The 22,951-nt window shown below is 41.0% G+C and overlaps 1 pseudogene; it reads left to right on the top strand.

Moving 5' to 3' along the window:
- The first annotated feature begins 15,730 nt into the window (after window positions 1–15,730).
- On the top strand, window positions 15,731–22,404 carry LOC129524486 (uncharacterized; annotated as a pseudogene).
- The last annotated feature ends 547 nt before the right edge of the window (window positions 22,405–22,951 follow it).

Raw genomic sequence — 22,951 nt, 5'->3', positions numbered from 1 at the left:
CAGAGCCTACTTATTTAAAGCATGATAGAACCACTTCAGGGGTGTCTTTCAAGGGACGTAAACACCTTCCCCAGGTTAATAAAGACTGTCACTGCATTTCACACTTTCAGCATGAGGGATGCAATTGCTCTTTCCATCTCCCCAGGCTACCTTATATTGTTCACACAATATAGCAATATACTCAAATCTGAATTCAAATGAGGCCATGCACTTGATCCACACCAGAAAAAGAGATCTCTATTGACTGAGTTTAATGCTCTATTTGATCTTCATCCTTCTAATCAAAGGCTATGTTTGTAAGTGAACATTTACAGAACACTCACATCTGAATGGTCTAGCTGTGGAAGGTTTGCTATTGACTTTTATCCTCATTTGGCTGATGTTTTCAAATGAATGGGTACATTGTAGATTGTTTTGTGGAGTTATTGCTACTTGGGTTCAATAATCTCTATTACTGGAAAAGACCCACTCAACTGATTTCCACACACCCTTATTGAGCACCAGTGCTGGCCTGACTCTGGGATAAGGAACTCTCCAGCCTGTTTGGAATCCTGAACAACTGCTGGGCTCTCCTGAAGACCACCTACTGCTGCATCTCACTGATATCTGGCTCTATCTTAAGAAAGGGAGAGAGGGTGAAGGGAAGGAAGGAAAGAAAAAAAAAAGAAAAGAAGGAAGGAAGCAGGGCTCTAAACTTTTTAGATCATTTCAAGAAGAAAATATGTCTGTGAAAAGAATGCAATTGAAGAGGAAAATATCTTTCCTTTTTGCATCTGTGAACATCACTCTGTTGGACACATTCCACGTTGTGGGCAGTGTGATACACCCAGACTCCGTCAACCTCAGCTCTTTAAATGTTTCTAAAATTGGTGAATCTGAAGTCCTTCTATGCAGATGAGGTGGCTCTTGTCCAACCCTGGCTGTTGCCTTTCTGCTTAAACAACGACGTGGGCTCGGGTGGGAGTCTGTGTATTTCTCTCGTTTCCTTCTCACTCATTTCTCTTGTGTCTGGGCAGGATTCCCACAGCAACCAACCAGCTAGACCATTAGGTTGACTTATTACATGGGCTCAGGTATATGGCAGCTGATTATGATCTGCATAAACAACAGAGTTGGGAAATAATGCAGGGTCAATGTGTTTGTCATTATTTGTTTTTTAAAAATGTATTTATGACTTAGTTCCTACCTATTTCTAAGGCATCCTTGAAATGGCGTAAAATAAAAGAAACATAAGTAATTAGACTACTTATGGAATAAAAAGTTAAAGCTCATGTAATGTATGAAGTGATAAGCCTAGGCTAATAATAGCTAATATAGTTTCACACTAATTTTAGTGGTGGGTTCCTAGGCAATCAAAATTTAAAAACATAATGAGGGACTTAATTTTGGTTACCTGACAAAAGGAAATGTACTTGTTTGTCCATAGGTGAGATTTCTTCTTAGCTCACTAACTGTTAATTGAAACTTATTACATGAACCCTGTATACAGGCAAAGGGTAACTAATGAACACATTTAATGATATTTGTAAAAATATTCTTCCTGTGTCTGTTTCTCACAGTGTGAAAAGAAGTTGGCTGCTTTGTATAAAAGAAATAAAGTACTTTTTAGCTTTTGAGTTTTTCTTTATCTGAACACCATCTTATCTGTGTCAGAAACACAGACATGAGCTTTTTGGCAGGAAGTGTGATCACTGGCCACACTGTCTTTGGCCAAAGGGGTTTATACCCCAGGCTCTTAAAGGGTTCACCATGTGCTTTTCCCTCAAGGATCTGTTGCCAAGCTTCCATAGCTCTGTGGTTTCAGGGTTCAGTCTGCATTAGTAATTCTTAAAATTTTTCTCTTGGCACACCCTCAGAGGTGCTTCAAATAGAAAATGGTAGACCCTTTAGTGCTTAGTTCCGTCCCCAGAAATCTTGGATTATTTTCAGGGAAGATTCCAGGCCTACTGAACATCTTTTGCATTCAGTTAAATGCACGGGCCTCTGGTTTGAGAGGTCTTTTGTGATGTAAGCTAAGGCTGAGCTCTGGTGCTGTAGTTGCTCAGGCGATGAGACTCAAGCTTTTGGAGAGCCCCTCAGAACTAGGCATCATCTCATTTCAGCACTCAGTGCCACAATTAATTTCGGTAATCTTCAGTGTTTGACAAAAGTGCTCCTCATCATTAATATTTAGGGCATTTTATTTCTAAAATTCTGCCTAGTGCAATGACATCATACATGAGTAATACTGCATATCCCAACTTCAAAGGCTGACAAATAGTTTGATGAAGCAGCAAATCAAGTCTGGCTCAGAGCCATCCATGCAGCAGGCATAGAACCCAGATGTCAAATGTCAAATATCATTTAAGACTAGAAGAGCACTAAAGCAATGGAAAATTTTACCTGGATAGGCGATACTGTCCCAGTAAACAGACAACACAAGAAGGAAATGATATCAGGGATAAAAACACATGAGAAACATTTAATAACCCTAAGAACATATGGAAATTAATGATATTCAGAGCTTGTAGAATACTGAAATTTTTCAGCTTAAAATAATCTTCCTGCTGATGCACAGTTACTGGAGGGCTCCCAAAATGCCACAGAGAAAATTAGATGCAAGCAAAAAAAAAAAAACAAAAAAAAAAACAAATCTCTGAGATTCAGGACATGGGGTAGAAATAAAGTGTAATTATTTGTGAAGATTTGAAGAGATGATGATATGGAGAGAGCCCTAGATTGATACTTGGGCTCATGCCCCAGTTTTCTCCTTAACCATCCTAATTGGACACAATTCTTGTTCTTAATTTCTTTATTTATAAGGAGGGGTTTTACTTTGTTATCTTTTAAGGTACTTTACATTTTAAAAACGGTGTATTCTATGTATATGATGGCAAAGGCCTGGTAGCCAGAATGACTTCTATGAGAAGAATCTCTACTGAAGTTGGTAGAGTTGCACCCCAGAATCCCCAGTGTTGGTAAATGTAATAAGAACTCATAGCGGGAAGAAGTGCTCCTCTACTTCCACCCTCAACTACCATGACACCATAACTGCCTCAAGAACAGAGTATAGCTTAGGGAAAAGATGGAAGAAGAAAACAGATAGTTAATCCACCGCAGCCTATATTTGACCACATTATTCATTTATTCTCGTTTCTGCTTGAAATGGGGGCTAAATTGGGTAAAAAAATTTAGCGCAACTCAAAATCCCGAGGGTGAGGTTTCTCCAATGACAGGGTTCTCTAGTTTAAAAAAAATAAAGAAAAAAGATGTCCCTAAGGTCTGGGCGGATGCACTGAACAGTGACATATCTGATTCTCTTATACTCATTTACTATAATTGAATCAGAGCTTCAAAATCCTTGAACTCTGTCTCCCATTTAACCCCAAGACCTTGCTGGCAAGCAGGATGCCTTCTAGAGAGAGGACAAAACCAAAAAGCTTTTAGTCAATGCTAGACTCAAAAGTGACAGACTTTCTTCAAAGAGCTCTGAGGCCTGCAAAAATCACATGAGTGTTGGGAGGTCACCAGTAGATTTTTGAATTATTAACACATGTTTAACAATTAAAGAAAGGAATATTGATAGGCTATCTAGGCAATTAATTATTTAGCTGTACAAAGTAAAGAGTGAAAAAAAAAAGATTAAGTGCAGTGGGTATGAATCTCAGGCCACAAAGACAGGTATGCGTGGAAAGCCTGTCATAAAGCTTTGTTTACCTGATATCAAATCGCATCTAGCTTCAAGCCCTATTCTACGGGGCTGGTGGAAAATTTAATCTCATACTTTTTAGCATTCTTTTTTCACCCTTCTCCAGAATCATGCAAAAGTCCTTATTGAGAAGGGGTAGATCCTTCATAAACTCTTGCTTGGGATGTGTTTCTCTGATACTTTAGTGCAGATTGAGGTTCTAGGGTCTCTGAAATTCCGAGGTATGTTTGGGGGCAGGACAAATTGTATTTAAGGATTGGACTTCTTGGATGTATCCCATGCCTCTCCAGGCATGTGAAGGAGCCAGCTGTGGGTGGAGCCCCAGCAACCCTCCACTGCTTTAGCAAACTCAGGCCATAGCATTTACCCTCTGCTGTCCCTCTTTTCCAGCAAAGGCATTAACTTCTTCCCCACTCCCTTTGGAATGCCTGCCACTATCCCCTCTGAACTGCCTATGTCACTCTCCTCAAGGACTCAAGATTTCATAAAAGAGAGGAGGAGAGGCTATCTTCAGGAAGCTTCTTTTTTTTCCTACCTGGCAATACAAATTTCTCTCCACACAGGAAGCACAAAACCTCAGCTACCTGCATGGAAATGGAGGTGGGAGTTGGAGAGGGAATGAATGGTCACTGAAAGGACAAACTCCAACTAACACTTCAACTCATCATTCCATCCCATTCTCCCATTCTCCCCTGAGTGAATCTTTGGGTTCCTGTAGCTGATATATCTGGGGCATTATCCTAAGTAATTCCCACACACAAAGCTGGCTGAGTGGATGATATTTCCCCCCGACTTCTCAGGATCTGAGTATGCAAGCCCAGGTGCCAGGCAATGTTTTTGCTTTCTGGAGTGAGGATGCAGGTCTGTGTAACAACTCAGAACAGAAATATCGATTGGGTTTCAGCACAGTTAGGTATTAATGTGTAAAATATGAGAAGAAAGAAGGCTATAGTTTAGGCTCTCATTGGCAAGGAGGAATCTTCATGAAAGAATTTGGAAATAACACACAGTATGAATTGATGTAGAATATTGTGGTGCCATGGTGGCCATCTTGGAAGTAACTGATGGCTCCCCTGGCTATTGCATTACTGAAAATTCTGAAGAAAGCTTCAGAAAGTCCATGTGGTTATAATAATTGAAGTATAAGAAAAACTGCTTAACTAAATTCCTATGCTAGGAAACCTCCTCTCCATCCCTCTAATAAAATTCTCCTGGTCTTGGAGTTTTTTTTAATGTGTAGCCTGTAGCAAAATAGTAATTTCAAAATTATTGCAATTATTTATTTAAGGTTTGCCTTCCCTGCTATCTCTATAAGGACCAATATTTGAGTTTTTCATCCCTGTGTCCCCAGAACCCAGTACAGAGCCTAGTGCATAGTAGATGCTCAATAAATAGTTTGGTTGAATGAATGATGATCCAGTTAAAGTTGCATTTTTATTCTAAAGATATTCCTAGCCATGGAACCATAAGAACACCCGCTTTCCTCCTTTAAATGCCAGAAGCACTGATCACTCCCATCTCTCAGCTGTCACTGAACATAAAATGCGTGATATTGCCCAGTTTTTTAGGACAAATATTCCACATGCCTGCGTTGGCAGTTTGTAAAGTCTTAGAAAGGGGAGATGAAACTCACACTCCGATTCTCTCTAGCAGTAGCACGAGCTTTGGTCTCAGTAGGAACCTGATATATGGTATTTATAGACAAATGCTTTGTTTAGAAATAAATGTTTAGCACTCAGCCTTCTCTTGCAGATGATGTGCTATTCATGTAATGAAAATCCCTTAGCTGGAAAACAGCTGTAGGCATTTCTGCTATTAAAACGCTACATGCATTTCTGAAAAAAGAGCATTTTGCTAAACTGTGCATCAAACATAACAGGGCTTATGGAAAAATTAGGATTAGGTACAGGCCACTCAAAACCTCTGAAACTCTTGTAACTACAGCCCTTATGAAAAAATAATTGGTACCTGGGGAGAGAACTGAGGCAGAGAGGTGACTGCAGATGGCCTCAGGGGATGCCAGAATGCACAAAATCAATAGAGTAGAGATGCTGGTCTGTGGACACTGAGGCCATGCAGATGGAAGAGCAGGTGCAGACTGTCACAGCAGAGAGTGCTGCAAGGCTGGTAGTGGTGGTGGTGGTGGTAGCAGTGGGAGGTGGGGTTGGCTGGCTGTAGCCACTGATTTTATTAATAAATTTTCTTAAAATTGAACTAAAAGGGCTCCTGCCTACACAGCAGCCAAGCTAAGGGCTCTTTTCTTTGCTGCTGGAGGTTCTTTCTGTTCTGTTCCCCTTGCCTGGGAAAAACTCACCTACGAGCCAACAGAACTGGCTCCTCACATGGATAGCATTCCCTCCTTTAACAGTCATGTGTGAGCTACCCATTGGTGCACAGATGGTGGCAGATAGATTGTACTTGTTTCAATCTCGATTTACTTGTCTTCCAATATTCCAGAATGTAGTTCCACTCAGAACGATTGGCTTAGGTGTTTTATTTTCACATCCTTTACTAAAAATATTAATGATGACAATACCAGTAACAATCATTCCTTTCACACCTACAGCTACTGTGATAAGCATTTTACAGATTCTATTTAGTAGCCAGAGCAACCCTGCAATGAAGATGTTCGTGTGCTTTTGTTACTGATGAGTAAACTTCCCCTCGGAGCACAGCATGCTCTCTATGAGGGTCAGTGGTCATGCCCGGATGCGAAGCTGGTTTGATTGTGCCTTCTAAAGCATGATGGGTAGTGAGGAAGGTCTGGAAAAACACTCTATAAACTGACCTTTCTCCACTCTTGGCCTCAATGAGGTTATACTAAGTTTCATAGTAAAGAGTGGCTGATTGTCTTCTTGTTCATCACCCACAGGTAAATGGTTTAGCATAGTATTGTGCCTTAACAGGCAAATAGTCAAAGTGTCTTCAGATTGGTAAGGTGAATCATCAGTTTCCAAGCTGACATTTCTTCTCCTTCAAGCTTTTTAGTATATGTGCTGCCAAAGCAAGCACCTCCTTGAAGCTTTTTGATCCCTTGTTTTGTAGTCAGTCAATTCTGTTGAGAATTTTCAATAAAGATTTCTTCCTTTATTTATTCTGAAAACGCTGTTATCAGTCTCTTTCCCCAAGCAATTCTGAACTCACCAGGGGCTGACAGAAATTAAACTTCTTGAAGGCAAAGTTAATTAAGTTTCTCCTCTAATGCCAAAAATATATTGGAGGATTTTAGACAGTGACTTACAGCTTTCTTTTTGGTTTACCTATCTACGTACAGTGTCTATATGAACATACCTTGTTTTTAATTAGATTATCAGATGTCAGCCTTCACTTCTAATACTTTAATAGGAAAACTTGGTAAATTAATATAAGATTGTCAGATATCCTGGCATTTACTGAAGTGTGCATTGGCAGAATAAATGTGTAAGTCAACAGCATTAATCAGAAGTAAGAAACAGTAATTTGTAAAAATCTAATGAAGTTGTATGGTTTGAATGTTTATGTCCCTCCAAAATTTATTTGTTGAAACCTAACCATCTAGGTGGTGGTATTAAGAGGTGGGGCCTTCGGGAAGTGATTAGTTCACCCTTATACCCCTTAAGTCACTATGGGATTAGTGCCATATAAAAGAAGCTTGAGCCTGGGTGTGGTGGTGCATACCTGTAATCCCAGCCCTTTGGGAGGCCGAGGCAGTTGGAACACCTGAGGTCAGGAGTTTGGCACCAGCCTGGCCAACATGGTGAAACCCCATCTTCACAAAAAATACAAAAATTAGCTGGGCATGGTGGCACATGCCTGTAATCCCAGCTACTTGGGAGGCTGAGGCAGGAGAATCGCTTGAACCCATGAGGTGGAGGTTGCAGTGAGCCAAGATCACATCGCTGCACTCCAGCCTGGGTGACAGAGTGAGACTCTTTTCTAAAAAAAAAAAAAAAAAAGAAGAAGAGGCTTGAGAGAACTCGTTTGTCCCTTCTGCCATGTGAGAACACATAGAGGTCACCGTCTATCAGGAATGGGCTCTCACCAGACGTGGAATCGGCTGGAACCTTGACCTTGGACTGCCTAGCCTCCAGAACTGTGAGCAATAAATTTCTGTTGTTTATAAATTACCTAGGCTAAGATATTTTGTGTGGCAGCCCTGAATGGACTAAGACTTGGAGCTATTATGCATATGTCAGAGATTGGAGGAGAGGCCTCAGGAAGGAGCTCTCAAAATTACTTAAAATCAGTCTTTTGCCACTAATCTAAATCAAAATACAATAGAGAAAGAGAAGGTTGAGTTCAAGTATCATCCAATTCCTTATAACATTCTGAGCCAGTAAAGGGAGATACTTTTAGTTTCTTGCACGATAAAAAGAAGAAATTGGGGACACAGCAAAGATGAGCAATGTGACCTTAGTAAATCAGTGAGGTAAGAGACCAGGAGCAGAGACAAGGCATGAATTTTCCTAAGTTAGTCAGCTAGCACTGGAACAAGCTAATGTTATGCACTGACATGCTTGTAGCACACACTGGGAATCTCTGTTTCTTTGGTCCAGTCTCCGAGTCCCAACAAAGCTGCTAAGGCAAGTGATTTTGTTGGTTTAAATTTGAAGCTGTAGTCTTCCTTTGTGTCTTCTTGTCCTAGGTGGGTAAAAATAGTTCTTATGGACAAAGAAAAGTCTATAAGTAACTCTTCAAAAGCTCAGAATTTATGTCATCCATTCTCTTTTCAGACTGAATTTGACTCCTACTGCTCTTTTTCCATGGGTCATTTTGGTGTTTATGATGGGGAACAGTGCACATCGCCTTCTAGGCTTTCTCACTAGAGCTGGGATATATATTGCAGTACAGGCAGGAAGATAAAATACATTTTATGGTGGCAATATGGTGCCCTTTTGGTCTGACTTTTGGGACAAATCAGGACACATGTATGTGGCTTTATCTCTGAAAGACACCTCTAATTAGTTATATGAATTGATAAATCATTATTTAACTTACAACACGAACCAACTACTATCAATTTTTATGGCTAAATGAGAAGCTCTGGAGTGACGTATGTCTCAAGTCTGAAAAACTGGAAGTCATTAGTTGTCACACTGAAAATTGTAAACACGAGTTCTCGGCCCCAAGAGAGCCTGAACCCAGCGTAAGCTGTAACATTACTTTGCTCTCCTCGACATTCGGTGTGGCAAAGGAAAATGACGCACATAATTCATGCCGCACTGTCAAAAACTCCACCTTATTGTTAAGAAGACATACTTCAAGTTAGTTTTCTCAGGGATTAAAAAAGTTGATCACTAGCGCAATTCTTCTTTATAACCGAGTAAAATATACCAAGGTTTGATCTTCCACAAGTGACACGATAGCTAATGGTTAAGGATGGATTCTGGAATCAGCCAGCTGGGGTTCAAATTCCAACTCCACCAGTTTCTAGCTCTGTGACTTTGGGCGAGTTAGTTTACTTCTCTGTGTCTCAGGTTAAATGAGTTAATATAGAGACACACTTAAAACAAAATTTAGTGCATGGTAAAACTAGACGTTTGCTATTTATTTTAGAAGCAGAAGTAAAATTTTGCATATTTACTCAGGAATTTTAGAGACTAGTTTTCAATCACTGTAGATAAATTTTTGAGAAATATCAATGATTATAAATTAAACACAAAAGACTCCTTACCCAGAAGCTAAACAATCATTGGAGATAGACTTTCCATGTCTTATTTAAGTCAGCAATTCACTTCTGATCCCTTAAGAGATTTGTTTATTCAAGACACATTTATCTTTAGAGGAGTTAGATCTTTTCTAACTGTGGATTCATTGAAATACACCATAAAATTGTACAAACTTTGCTATAATAAGCAAATTTATCATCTTCTCTTCCAATTGCTGCTCATATTTTCCCCCACTTCAGCAAATTAGCAGATGTTAAAATTTCATCTTGTCACTCTAACTTTGCAAACCAATAATCACTAAAAAATAAAACCATAAAACAAAAACAAAGAAAAGGTCTTTTTTCCTAGTGCTTTCCATTCACAAAACCATTTTTTTCTTTCTCTGTTCACTTCCTTTGTTGTGTTGAACACCTATTATTGCAATGTTGACCCAAAAGCCATTACAAATGTTCCTTGTGAGGCTTCTAATTTAGCTCTCAAGCTATGAGATCACCTTAGGCAAAGAAATATGGAATTTGATTTCCTCAAGAAGCCACCATTTCTGGAGCATATGGTAAGACACAAAACAAGCAAACACAAAACCCCTGGAGAGGCAAGACAGTGTCCAGGAAAGAGTTCTTAGTTTCTTCTTATAACATAGCACACAAAATCCAGTGCTCTTAGTGCAACAGGAACTCAGGATTGATGAAAGACCTATGAAAACAAGAAATGAATATATTTTAGATAGTTTAGTAATACTAAACTTTACAGTTTAGTATTACAGTACTAAAGTATTACTGTATACTTTATGCTAAACTGTAATACTAAACTGTAAAGTTTAGTATTACTGTCAAGCATATGTCCAAATCGATTTATGAAGTATTGACAGTTTAGTGGGATTCTGCAGAGGATGACAAGTCAAGACTGAGGTTTGGGATCTCATCACCTGAGAAAGGGTGGCAGGAAGTGGAGACATTTGGAGGAGGGGGGATGTCAGAACTCTCTCCCTATATTTGAAGTGATGATTTGTAAAAGAGGAACTTGTTTTGTTACCTGGGAGGGCATAATTATTGTATAAGTGAAAGTTACAGCAATTTACATTTCAACTCAGTATAAGGAAGAACCAAGTAATGATTGGAAGCATCTAGGAAATAGATTGGGTTGTTTTAGGATATAGTTAATGTTTTTGTCAAATTAGCTCTTCTGACAGACACCATTTAATCATCTATCAGGGATTCTTTAGAAGATCACACTGGATGGAAGGTGGGTCTTGCTAATCTCTCAAGTTCCTTGCAACTGTAACATTCTGAATAGACTTTAAAAATCATATTTAAAAAATCAGCATTCTATGTCAGGAACAAATGAATTGTAGCACAAGTTCCATAAGGAAAAAAATGAATGTGATTGTCCAAAAGTAGAATAGAAAGAAAGAAATGGACTATATTCTCCCAGTCTTCAATGGGATGGGGTAGACTTCCTTCACGAGCATTTATTAGGTACCTATTACATGCATAGTGATGCTAGGCTATGTGCACAAAACACTCTGCAGTTAACAAGTATTATGCTTTTTGGGCTACCCAACATCTGAGATCTCTTCCTCTGTTTTTAGAAGTTCCCTCACATTACAAGCCTTGAAGAGAGGTAGGTACCACTTTCTTTAATAGAAACTGTTTTTAAATAGTTAAAGCTTACCTGCAACAAATTCATGGGAATATAATCTGGAATCTACAAGTGAGAGCCATCCATTGGAGACTTGCTAAGGCTGTGAGGCTGCTCCTCAAAGGGAGTGATGGTTTTGAGAAGAGTTCCAGGAACAGCAACAGCTGTGGTGCTCAGGGTGGCATCAAGGATCCAGGCTGGAGATCTCTGTGGGAGATGATGTAGCATCGAATCTTGGGAACTGTGGCCAGGGGCATCCTCACCAGCAGTTCTGCAACATGATTTTAGGCATTGTTTCTAATTATATATCCCTAAACTTTGTTCTCCAGCCTTTTAAAAAATTCTGTGAGACATGCAGTATCTTTTAATAGTTTTCTTTTCTACCCGTATCAGTCAGAGTTAGCACTGTCGCTTTCTTATCAGAACGCTGAATGATGCCTAAACTGATAACAGGAATGGTTGCAAGCAACTGGCTTTCAAAGACATAAGGAAATCTAGAATTTTTATATGCCCTGGTTGGGGCTAAAGTTCTTGCAGTTAATGATGCATAGTTGCAAAACTGCTGCAAATCACGAAATATCTATGAAAGGCACTGAAAGACTTTGCCAAATTTTAGGTCTTCGAAGTCTGAAAATTTGTGTAGGAGTGGATTTTAAGGTAGCTAGATTAAGGAAGAAACAATACAACATTAAGTAAAGTTAAATTATTTATTTATTTATTTATTTTTGAGACGGAATCTCGCTCTGGGCTCACTGCAAACTCCGCCTCTCGGGTTCACGCCATTCTCCTGCCTCAGCCTCCTGAGTAGCTGGCGCTAACTTATTAATATGGGTGCTTTTAGCAAGTATTCTGGATTGAATGTACTAGCTCAAGTGATGAAGAAGTGGTTCCAATTGGTTGCTTGCTTTAGTGTCTGAAATTTGAATTAAACGGTGCCCATATTAAGTGAAGTTAAGACGCTAGGATTCCCTTAGTATTCTACAGAGGAAGAAATCCAAAGTCTTTGAAGAGGAGAATGTTGGAGTGGATTTATCATGTGTAATCTGCATATACTAACTATATACTATTAATAAATAGATTGGTACGAGAAGCAGCAACACTTTTGTAAAGTCTCATGTGTCTGCTCTCCATAGGCTGAGGATTTAGTGCAACATGTTGAAGTGTAAATGGGTTCTCTATTTTTAATGTGGAAAGCAGAATGTGGTTATGCAGTTACTACACTAGACAACAAATCTGGCATCAGAAACAGAATTTTCTGATCCACAGGAATCTTTGTTGATGGTTAATTGGTCATGGGGCTATAGGGTGGAAACGGATGGACAATCCCTTAAGATATTATTTAATTTGTGTTACCGTCAAAACAGTAAACTTGGCTAACAGAGGCCTGATCTGAGTTACTAGAATAGAAGCACAGCCCTGTTTTGTGCCCAGGTCTTAATTTATAAAGGTGACATCAGAGAGGCCAATGGCATTGAAAGTAGATTTTTATTACTTATATTAATACTTCCTGAGAGACGGGAGCATACTATTCCTCTCAGGACACAGGGGAAGCAATGGGATTAGTCAAGAGGCAAAAGCAGGAGAAAGGGGAGAGCCCAGGCCAAAGCCTTTACTGGAGTTTCCTTGGGAAACGTGAGGTAGGAGAAACAGTTTGAATAATAACAGCAGGCTCTGGGCTGCAGGGGTGGGCATAGTTGTCTGGCACTTGGTCCTGATTTAGGGCAGTGGAGATATTGGTTTTGTGTGTGGATTTCAAGGTGGATATACTGGATGATTGGGGGGTGGAGACTCCCCAGATTATTGATTTGTATAAGAAAGGCATATCAAAGGGATGAACCCTTGGCAATTTCTAAGGGCTGGCGAGCTCTGGGAAGGGCAGTCTTTCCTAGCCACCAAAATTTTTAAGACATCAAAGTATTATAAGATACAGGAAATAAAAACATGATTAATACATATCCTCCATCCATGTGCAGACACAGAGCCTGCTGAGTAAAGGGAGGTTAGCCCTTGAGGAAGGACTGCTATAAGATAGTGCCATGATTCTTCCCCCTAGAATTCTCCAAAGAGACTGAAAGATATGTATCAGGGTAAATAGATGGTGGAAAAGAAAATACCCAAACATTGAGTATTTTCTGGATAAAGGCAATACAAATTCTTGGAACTAAGAATGCCATTGTCAGACTGCAGCTTATGGTGGTTGAAAAGTAAGTAGGGTTTTAATTGCAGGCTCATTAAGACCTTAAATACATTCTGTGGTTATTTCCGCAGTTTGTAAGGGCATACTTTCGATAGATACACGTATCAGTTGGTAGAATCCCTGCAAAGACTTTCTGTCCTGGAGTAGTGGCTGTTTATGATAGGAAGGACTAAATGGAAATCCTTAGGACTCTTTCTTTCTGCCAAAATGGTAAATACCCCACCACTAGGAGAAATGCAGAGTTAAAGGTCACCATCAAAAACTCTGAAACGTGCAGGGATACTGATCTCACTGCGTACCCACCTAACTCACCAGTTTGGCTGATGCTGGAGATGGTTTGCTTGATCGGGAAGAATATCTACTTGCAGCTACTGTTTCAGATATGCTCTCCTTACTGAAGAAAATCAATGCATTCTCTAGCAAAAGGTATACAACTATTAACACAATGAAATCCCTTTTCTCCCAGGAGTCAGCAAACTTTTCTTTAAGGAACTAGATTGTAAATATTTCAGGCTTGTGGAGCCACATGACCTCAACTGCAACTGCTCAACTTTGACACTGTAGTGCCAAAGTAATTGTAGTCAGCATGTGATTGAATGAGTAGAGCTGTGTTCCAATAAAAGTTTATTTACAAAGAGGGGTGGCCACCTTCTAGAGGGCAATTTTGGGAGAATTTATAAACAGGTAAAGATGCCTTTTAAATCAGCCTTCCAGTCTATGGAAATCCTCCTGAAAATTCTGGCACAGAGATGTATGCACAAAGATAAGCCTAAGTGTGCTACTAACTGTTACACTTTTTTGAAGTTTAGCCCTAGGATACGAAGAACCAATAAGATCCATGGAATGGAAGTGAATCCATAAATGGACCCAAATATATTTGGGATTTTAGTACATAATAATAATAGTGGAGTTTGAATGGAAAGTTTCCTCCCTTAAAAGAGGACATAGAGTTGTTTATGTAATGGGAAACCACGTCAAAAGCAATAAAAATAAATGAGGATAATTTTGGTAATAAAAAAAGAAGGGTGGATACATGGAACTGGAAGGAGAGGTGGGTCAGAGCAAGTTTGCTTTTTCTGTCTCTCTTGGTGAGCAAACTCTCTAGCCAAATCCAGCCTACATACAACTTGTTTTTCTACTGTCTCATGAGCTAAGATTGATTTTATATGTTTTTAATGATTGGAAAAAATCAAAAGAATAATAATGTTTCATGACATGCAAAAATTAGTTAAAATTCAAATTTTCATGCCCATAAATAAAGTTTTATTGGAACACACACAGACACAAAACAGGTGGCCAGCCCCTGGGTATAGTTTACCAACCTCTGCTTTATCTCGATAACCAGAAAGCACACAAAATAATTTGCTTTAACCGGCATAGGACAATCACACATTTTTACCAGTGAGGCTAGGACAAGAAGCATTCTGGCAACAGATACATGCCAGGACCAGAACAAGTTTCTCCCAAGATAATTTTGGCCCCAAGTTTCCATGGCTGTCATGTACATATTTTCATTTCTTTTTCATCATATTCCAAGGGTACAAAAAGAGACGCTATGACACCCCATTTGCCTACTAAGTCAGAGTCTCAAGCTTCCACAACAAACTATAAAAGTCTAGTTACACTCTTCTCTCAGAATATTGGGTGGAACTTGCATCACATCCATATAATTAAAAGGTTTCATTTTGGTGACTTTCCAAATGAAAAATAATCTGATATAAGGTGACTTAGTAAATTTACCATTAGAAACAAATGTCCAGCAACGTCTCCCCCTAAAAGTAGAATGATAAAATTCTGCACTGTCTAGTACTCTAGCATGTCCTCAATTCCTTTTCTGTGTTTTCAATAGTGTAAACTATTTGCTACTAAGGGAATGCCCAGGCTATCACCCCATTCCTAATAAATTTCATCTTCTGAAATCTGATCTGTCTCCAGTAGAGAGGCACCACAGGTTCTAAATTACTGTGTGGCAATCTTATCAGTCACTAGAAAGCTGCTAATGTGTCCCATTTAAACAGGCACATTGGATTTGAGACCAGCACAGTGATAGAAGGCAGAGCTGACAGCTGCTCTGTCAATCTTTTTTTCTAGGCCGTGCCCTGCAGCTGTTTAGTATGATCACTTATTTACTGTTTAAAATAGGCATTTTATAACAATAACTCAAAGCCAACTTGGCCACAAAGGAGAGAAAACTGACCCTTGGGGTCTGGGGAAACTTTGTGGCCAGATATATATTTAAGCTTATGTTGTTTGAATACATCTCATTACTCACTTTGAGTGACCCCATATCCTGCCACATTAAAGTGATCAAGCTCACCGCAAAGTGACTAAGTGGAAATACACAGCCCACTTTGTCTTTAAGCCCTCCTCATGAAACTAAAGTGCTTAAATACCTAAGAGAGATTTCCCTGATTCCAGAACTCAATGGCTATGGCTTAACTGCCTTGGCTTTCAGTCTTGGTTTCTACAGTCTAATTAACTTTGCTGAATGTTTGAAACTTCCATAAGAAGTACTGTTTCAATCCAGTAAATTTTTCTCTTAAACCAGTTTGTGGCAAAATGCACCAGGTAAATTATAACAGAGAGAGGGAGAGGTAAAGACAAAGTGAAAGAGAGATGGAGTAAGAGCTGAAGATGAAGAGAGTGATGTAGGCTCTGTTTATACACAAGTTGTCCTAGAAAATGTGAGCATCTCTGTCATTGTCATGAGTGCTGTAAATCAACAGGGTTGAATAGGCTTTGGTGAGATCCATTTTGCTTATTTAAATGGCTGTGCCATAGTCCAGCATCTCGTGGATGTAAACCAGTCCTCAGATATGAATTGCTTTGAAAAGCAAATCTGCTAGCAATGTGAACCACAACTGGGCTATGGCCCCTCAAGTAAGATAGTCTAAAGATAACCTCCCATTCATCGACAAAGATAGGGCAAAGGGAAAATGTAGTGGAAGAACAGTAGAAAGAAAAGCTTTTCTAATATCCATCAACAGTAGACTGGATGAAGAACATGTGGTACATATACTCCATAGAATACTATGCAGTCATAAAAAGGAATGAGATATGTCCTTTGCAATGACACAGATGGAGCTGGAGGCCATTATCCTAAGCAAACTAACGCAGGAACAGGCAACCAAATACCACTTATAAGTGGGAGCTTGTGATGGTTAATACTGAGCGTCAACTTGATTGGACTGAAAGATGCAAAGTATTGATCTTAGGTGTGTCTGTGAGGGTGTTGCCAAAGGAGATTAACATTTGAGTCACTGGGCTGAGGAAGGCAGACCCACCCTCAATCTGGGTGGGCACCATCTAATCAGTTGCCAGTGAATATAAAGCAGGCAGAAAAATATGAAAAGGCTACACTGGTTTAGCCTCTCAGCCTACATCTTTCTCCTGTGCTGGATGCTTCCTGCCCTTGAACATCAGACACCAAGTTCTTCAGCTTTGGCACCCGGACTGATTTCCTTGCTCCTCAGCTTGCAGAAGGCCTATTGTGAGACCTTGTGACTGTGTGAGTTAATACTACTTAATAAACTCTCATTCATATATAGGATATATATATCCTATTAGTGCTGTCCCTCTAAAAAACCTTGACTAATACAGATTTTGGTACCAGGAGTGGTTCTAGAGGAACAGAATATTAAGGATGGAGTTCTTTCGTTGGTTTTGGGTTTTCTGGAGTTGGCTGTTGAATATGATTAGACCCAAAAATGCTAACAACTCTACTTCTAATAGTATGCAGAACACTGATAGTCCTTGGCATGAACTGTTTAGAGAGTTATGCAAAATAAATGCATTTGACACTCCCGGTTCACAGTTCGCGAGAGGCAAGGAGTTTAATCTATACATAACACCTTTGACCATATGTGGAGAACCAAGAAACATAATGAAGCTGGTTGGTTGCTCCTAAGTTCACTGGAAAAAGTGATGAAAGAAAATGATGAACTCAGTGATTCTAACTCCTGGTTTGTGAAGCAGATACTTAGCCTCAACTCATCTAAGATTGCCCTGAGTCAGAGTCTTATCTCCTTTAGAGAAAAAGCTGAAGCTGTGGAAAATCAGACACAAGCTCTTATCATGCGAGTAGCTGACCTGCAATGAAAGGTACATGCACAGCCTCACCAGGTATTTTTTTTTTTTTTTTTGAGATGGAGTCTCGCTCTGTTGTCCAGGCTGGAGTGCAGTGGTGTGATCTCGGCTCACTGCATGCTCCGCCTCCCAGGTTCAAGTAATTCTCCTACCTCAGCCTCCTGAGTAACTGGGATTACCGGCGCCCACCACCTCATCCAGCAAATTTTTGTATTTTAATAGAGATGGGGTTTCACCATTTTGGCCAGGCTGGTCTCGAACTTCTGATCTCATGATTCACCTGCCTTGGACTCCCAAAGTGCTGGGATTACAGGCATGAGCCACCACACCCAGCCTAGGTGTCTACTGTTAAAGTGAGGGCATTGACTGGAAAAGAATGGGACCCTGCAACTGGGAATAGGGACGTGTGGGAGGACCCTGACGAAGCTGGGGACAATGAACCTCTAAAGTCTGATGAAACTTTCTTGCCAGAAGAAACAGCTTCCCCATCGCCAGTGGTGGCAAAATCCCTTTCCTGATCCATGCTGCCATCAGCCTTTCCAGCTTTATCTGAGGAGATAAACGCTGAGCTGCCTGAGGCAATTGTGATGGCCTCCTCTGAGGTAGTTACCAGGCAAGATAATATTGATTCTCCTCAGGAGCCACCCCCAACACCCCTGTTTGCTTCTAGACCTGTAACTAGACTAAAGTCCTGGTGAGCCCCTAGAGGTGAGGTTCAGAGTGTGACTCATGAGGAGGTGCACTACACTCGAAAAGAACAGCTTGAATTTTCTAATTTATATGAACAGAAATCTGGAGAATAGGCATGGGAATGGATATTAAGTGTGTGGGATAACAGTGGAAGGAACGGAGTTGGATCAGCTGAATTTATTGATTTGGGCCGACTAAGTAGGGATTTTGCTTCTAATGTTGCAGCTCAGGTGGTCAAAAATGGTTCTAATAGTTTATTTACTTGGTTAGCTGAAATATGGATTAAAAGATAGCCCATTGTGAGCAAGCGGGAAATGCCTGATCTCCCTTGGTTTAATATAGAGGAAGGGATCCAAAGGCTTAGGGAGATTGGGATGGTGGAGTGGATTAGTCACTTTAGACCTACTCATCCCAGCTTGGGGGGGTCCAGAAGATATACCCTTGACCAATGCCTCATGAAATAGATTTGTGAGGACAGCACCTGCATTTTTGAAGAGCCCTGTAATTGCTCTTCTCTGTATGTCAGATCTAACAATGGAAATCATAGTTGCTCAACTACAACATATAAATACAATGGGGATAATTGGATCCTGAGTTGGCAGGGGCCAAGTGGTGGCACTCAACCATCAAAGGCAAGGTGGGCATAGCTACTGTAATGGACAGCAGAGGCAAAGCGGCAATCAGAATAGTCTGACTTGTGTAGAGCTCTGGCATTGGCTAATTAATCATGGTATTCCTAGAAGTGAAATTGACAGGAAGCCTGATGAATTCCGACTTAATTTATATAAGCAGAAAACTTCCAGGTCGAATGGACAAAAGACTAATTTGAATTATAAAAACAGAGAATCATGACCCCTCATTCATTTTCCAGACTTGAGCCAGTTTACAACAGAACCCCTTGAATGAAGGAGCGGCTGGGTCCCCTTGAGGAAGGACTCCATTACACTACTGACAATTTATGCTGTTAATCTTTCTCCCATTCTTCCCCAAGGAGACTGCTGGCCTTTTACCAGGGTAACTGTGCATTAGGGAAAGGGAAATGATCCGACATTTCAGGGACTACTGGACACTGACTCTGAGCTAACATTGATTCCAGGGGACCCAAAACATTATTGTGGTTCTTCAGTTAAAGTAGGGGCTTATGGAGGTCAGGTAATTAATGGAGTTTTAGCTCAGGTCTAACTTACAGTGCGTCCAGTGGGTCCCCGGACTCATCCTGTGGTCATTTCCCCAGTGCCAGAATGCATAATTAGCATAGACATACTTCGAAGCTGGCAGAACCCCCACATTGGCACCCTGACTGGTAGGGTGAGGGCTATTATGGTGAGAAAGGCCAAATGGAAGCCATTAGAGCTGTCTCTACCTAGAAAAATAGTAAACCAAAGACAATATTGTGTCCCTGGAGGGATTGTGGAGATTAGTGCCATCATCAAGGACTTGAAAGATGGCGATTCCCACCATATCCCTGTTCAACTCTCCTATTTGGCCTGTGCAGAAGAATGGTGGATCTTGGAGAATGGCAGTGGATTATCGTAAGCTTACCCAAGGGGTGACTCCAATTGCAGCTGCTATACCAAATGTGATTTCATTGCTTGAGCAAATTAACACATCTTCTGGTACCTGGTATGCAGCCATTGACTTGGTAAATGTCTTTTTCTCCATTCCTGTCCATAAGGCCCTCAAGAAACAATTTCCCTTCAGCTGGCAAGGTCAACAATATACCTTTACCATTCTACCTCGGGGGTATATCAACTCTCTGACTTTGTGTTATAATCTCATTTGTAGAGATCTTGATCACTTTTCGCTTCCACAGGATATCACACTAGTTCATTACATTGATGACATTATGCTAATTGGATCCAGTGAGCAAGAAGTAGCAAACACACTGGACTTATTGGTGAGACATCTGTGTGCCAGAGGATGGGAAATAAATCTGACTAAAATTCAGGGGTCTTCTACCTCAGTAAAATTTCTAGGGGTCTAGTGGTGTGGGGCCTGTTGAGATATTCTTTCTAAGGTGAAGGATAACTTGCTGCATTTGGTCCCTCCCAAACCAAGAAAGAGGCACAAAGCCTAGTGGGCCTATTTGGATTTTGAAGGCAGCACATTCCTTATTTGGGTGTGTTACTCTGGCCCATTTATTGAGTGACCTGAAAGGCTGCCAGTTTTGAATGGGGTCCACAACAGGAGAAGGCTCTGCAACAGGTCCAGGCTGTTGTGCAAGCTGCTCTGCCACTTGGGCCATATGACCCAGCAGATCCAATGGTGCTTGAGGTGTCAGTGGCAGATAGGGATGCTGTTTGGAGGCTCTGGTAGGCCCCCATTGGTGAATAACAGCAGAAGCCTCTAGGATTTTGGAGTAAGGCCCTGCCATCTTCAGCAGATAATTACTCTTCTTTTCAGAGACAGCTCTTGGCCTGTTACTGGGCTTTGGTGGAAACTGAAAGTTTGACTATGGGTCATCAAGTCACCATGCGACCTGAACTGCCTATCATGAACTGGGTGCTTTCTGACCCATCTAGCCATAAAGTGGGTCATGCACAGCAGCATTCCATCATCAAATGGAAGTGGTATATATGTGATTGGGCTTGAGCAGATCCTGAAGGCCAAGTAAGCTACATAAGGAAGTGGCTCAAATGCCCATGATCTCCACTCTTGCCACTCTGCCTTCTCTCCTCCAGCCTGCACCAATGGCCTCATGGGGAGTTCCCTATGATCAGTTGACAGAGGAAGAGAAGACTAGGGCCTGGTTCACAGATGGTTCTGCATGATATGCAGGCACCACCTGAAAGTGGACAGCTGTGGCACTACAGTCCCTTTCTAGGATATCCCTGGAGGACAGCATGAAAGGAAATCTTCCCAGTGGGCAGAACTTCGAGCAGTACACCTTGTTGTGCACTTTGCATGGAAGGAGAAATGGCCAGATGTGCAATTACATACTGACTCATGGGCTGTAGCCAATGGTTTGGCTGGATGGTCAGGGACTTGGAAGTAGCATGATTGGAGAATTGGTGATAAAGAATGTTGGGGAAGAGGTATGTGGATGGACCTCTCTGAGTTGTTAAAAGCTGTGAAGATATTTGTATCCTATGTGAGTGCTCACTGACAGATGACCTCAGCAGAGGAGGATTTCAATAATCAAGTGGATAGGATGACCCATTTTGTGGACACCACTCAGCCTCTTTCCCCAGCTACTCCTGTCATCGCCCACTGGGCCCATGAATAAAGTGGCCATGGTGGCAGGGATGGAGGTTATGCATGGGCTTAGCAACATGGACTTCCACTCACCAAGGCTGACCTGTCTACGGCCACTGCTGAGTGCCCAATTTGCCAGCAGCAGAGACCAACACTGAGCCTTTGATATGGCACCATTCCTCGGGGTCATCAGCCAGCTACCTGGTAGCAGGTTGATTATATTGGACCTCTTCCATCATGGAAAGGGCAGAGGTTTGTCCTCACTGCAATAAACACTTACTCCAGATATGGGTTTGCCTATCCTGCATGCAGTGCTTCTGCCAAGACTACCATCCATGGACTCACAGAATGCCTTATCCACTGTCATGGTATTCCACGCAGCACTGCCTCTGAACAAGAAACTCACTTTACAGCTAAAGAAGTGTAGCAGTGTGTTCATGCTCATGGAAGTCACTTGTCTTACCATGTTCCCCATAATCCTGAAGCAGCTGGATTGATAGAATGGTGGAATGGCCATTTGAAGTTACAATTACAATCAATTACAATGCCAACTAGATGACAATACTTTGCATGGCTGGGGCAAAGTTCTCCCAAAGGTTGTGTATACTCTGAATCAGCATCCAATATATGGTACTGAATCTCCCATAGGTAGGATTCACAGGTCCAGGAATCAAGAGGTGGAAGTGGAAGCGGCACCACTCACCAACACCCGTAGTGATTCGTTAGCAAAATTTTTGCTTCCTTTTCCCTCTACATTACGTTCTGCCGGCCTAAAAGTCTTAGTTCTAGAGGGAGGAATGCTGCCACCAGGAGACATGACAACAATGCCATTAAACTGGAAGTTAAGATTGCCACCTGGACACTGTGGGCTCCTCCTACATTTAAGTCAACAAGCTAAGAAGGGAGTTACAGCATTGGCTGTGGTGATTGACCTGGACTATGAAGATGAAATCAGTCTACTATTCCACAATGGAGGGAAGGAAAAGTATGTATGGAATACAGGAGATCCATTATGGTGTCTCTTAGTATTACCATGACCTGTGATTAAGGTTAATGAGAAACTACAACAGCCCAATCTGGTCAGGACTACAAATGACCCAGCCCCTTCAGGAATGAAGGTTTAGTTCACTCCACCAGGAAAAAAGCTATGACCTGCTGAGGTGCTTGCTGACAGCAAAGGGAATACAGAATGAGTAGTAGAAGAAGGTAGTCATTAATACCAGCTATAACCAAGGGATCAGCTGCAGAAATGAGGACTGTAATTGTCATGCGTATTTCCTCCTTCTTTTGTTAAAAACATGTTTGTGCATGTATACACTTGTACGAAGAAAACATCTTCATTTTATTTCCTTTTTCCTTTATCATGTGACATAAGATTTATTGAATTCACATCAGCATTTAAATACTGTTAACTTTCTGTAATAGCATTTGGGTTGAGGATTGGTGCATTTCCGGTTGTACGAAGGATAGTTGTATTATGTTAGGTGTAATTATGACCTTATTATTGTCTTTATTTGAAGATTATGTGTAATCTCAGGAGACGTGTATGGGTTCAAGTTGACAAGAGGCAGACTTGTGATGGTTAATACTGAGTGTCAACTTGATTGGATTGAGGGATGCGAAGCATTGATCTTGGGTGTGTCTGTGAGGGTGTTGCCAAAGGAGATTAACATTTGAGTCAGTGGGCTGAGGAAGGCAGACCTACCCTTATTCTGGGTGGGCACCATCTAATCAGCTGCCAGCAAATATAAAGCAGGCAGAAAAACGTGAAAAGGCTACACTGGCCTAGCCTCCCAGCCCACATCTTTC

Source organism: Gorilla gorilla, chromosome 13 (genome assembly GCF_029281585.2).
Source record: "Gorilla gorilla gorilla isolate KB3781 chromosome 13, NHGRI_mGorGor1-v2.1_pri, whole genome shotgun sequence".
Classification (NCBI taxonomy): Eukaryota; Metazoa; Chordata; class Mammalia; order Primates; family Hominidae; genus Gorilla; species Gorilla gorilla.
The sequence above is the reverse complement of the archived record's forward strand: the minus strand, read 5'-3'. Positions and strand labels throughout refer to the sequence as shown.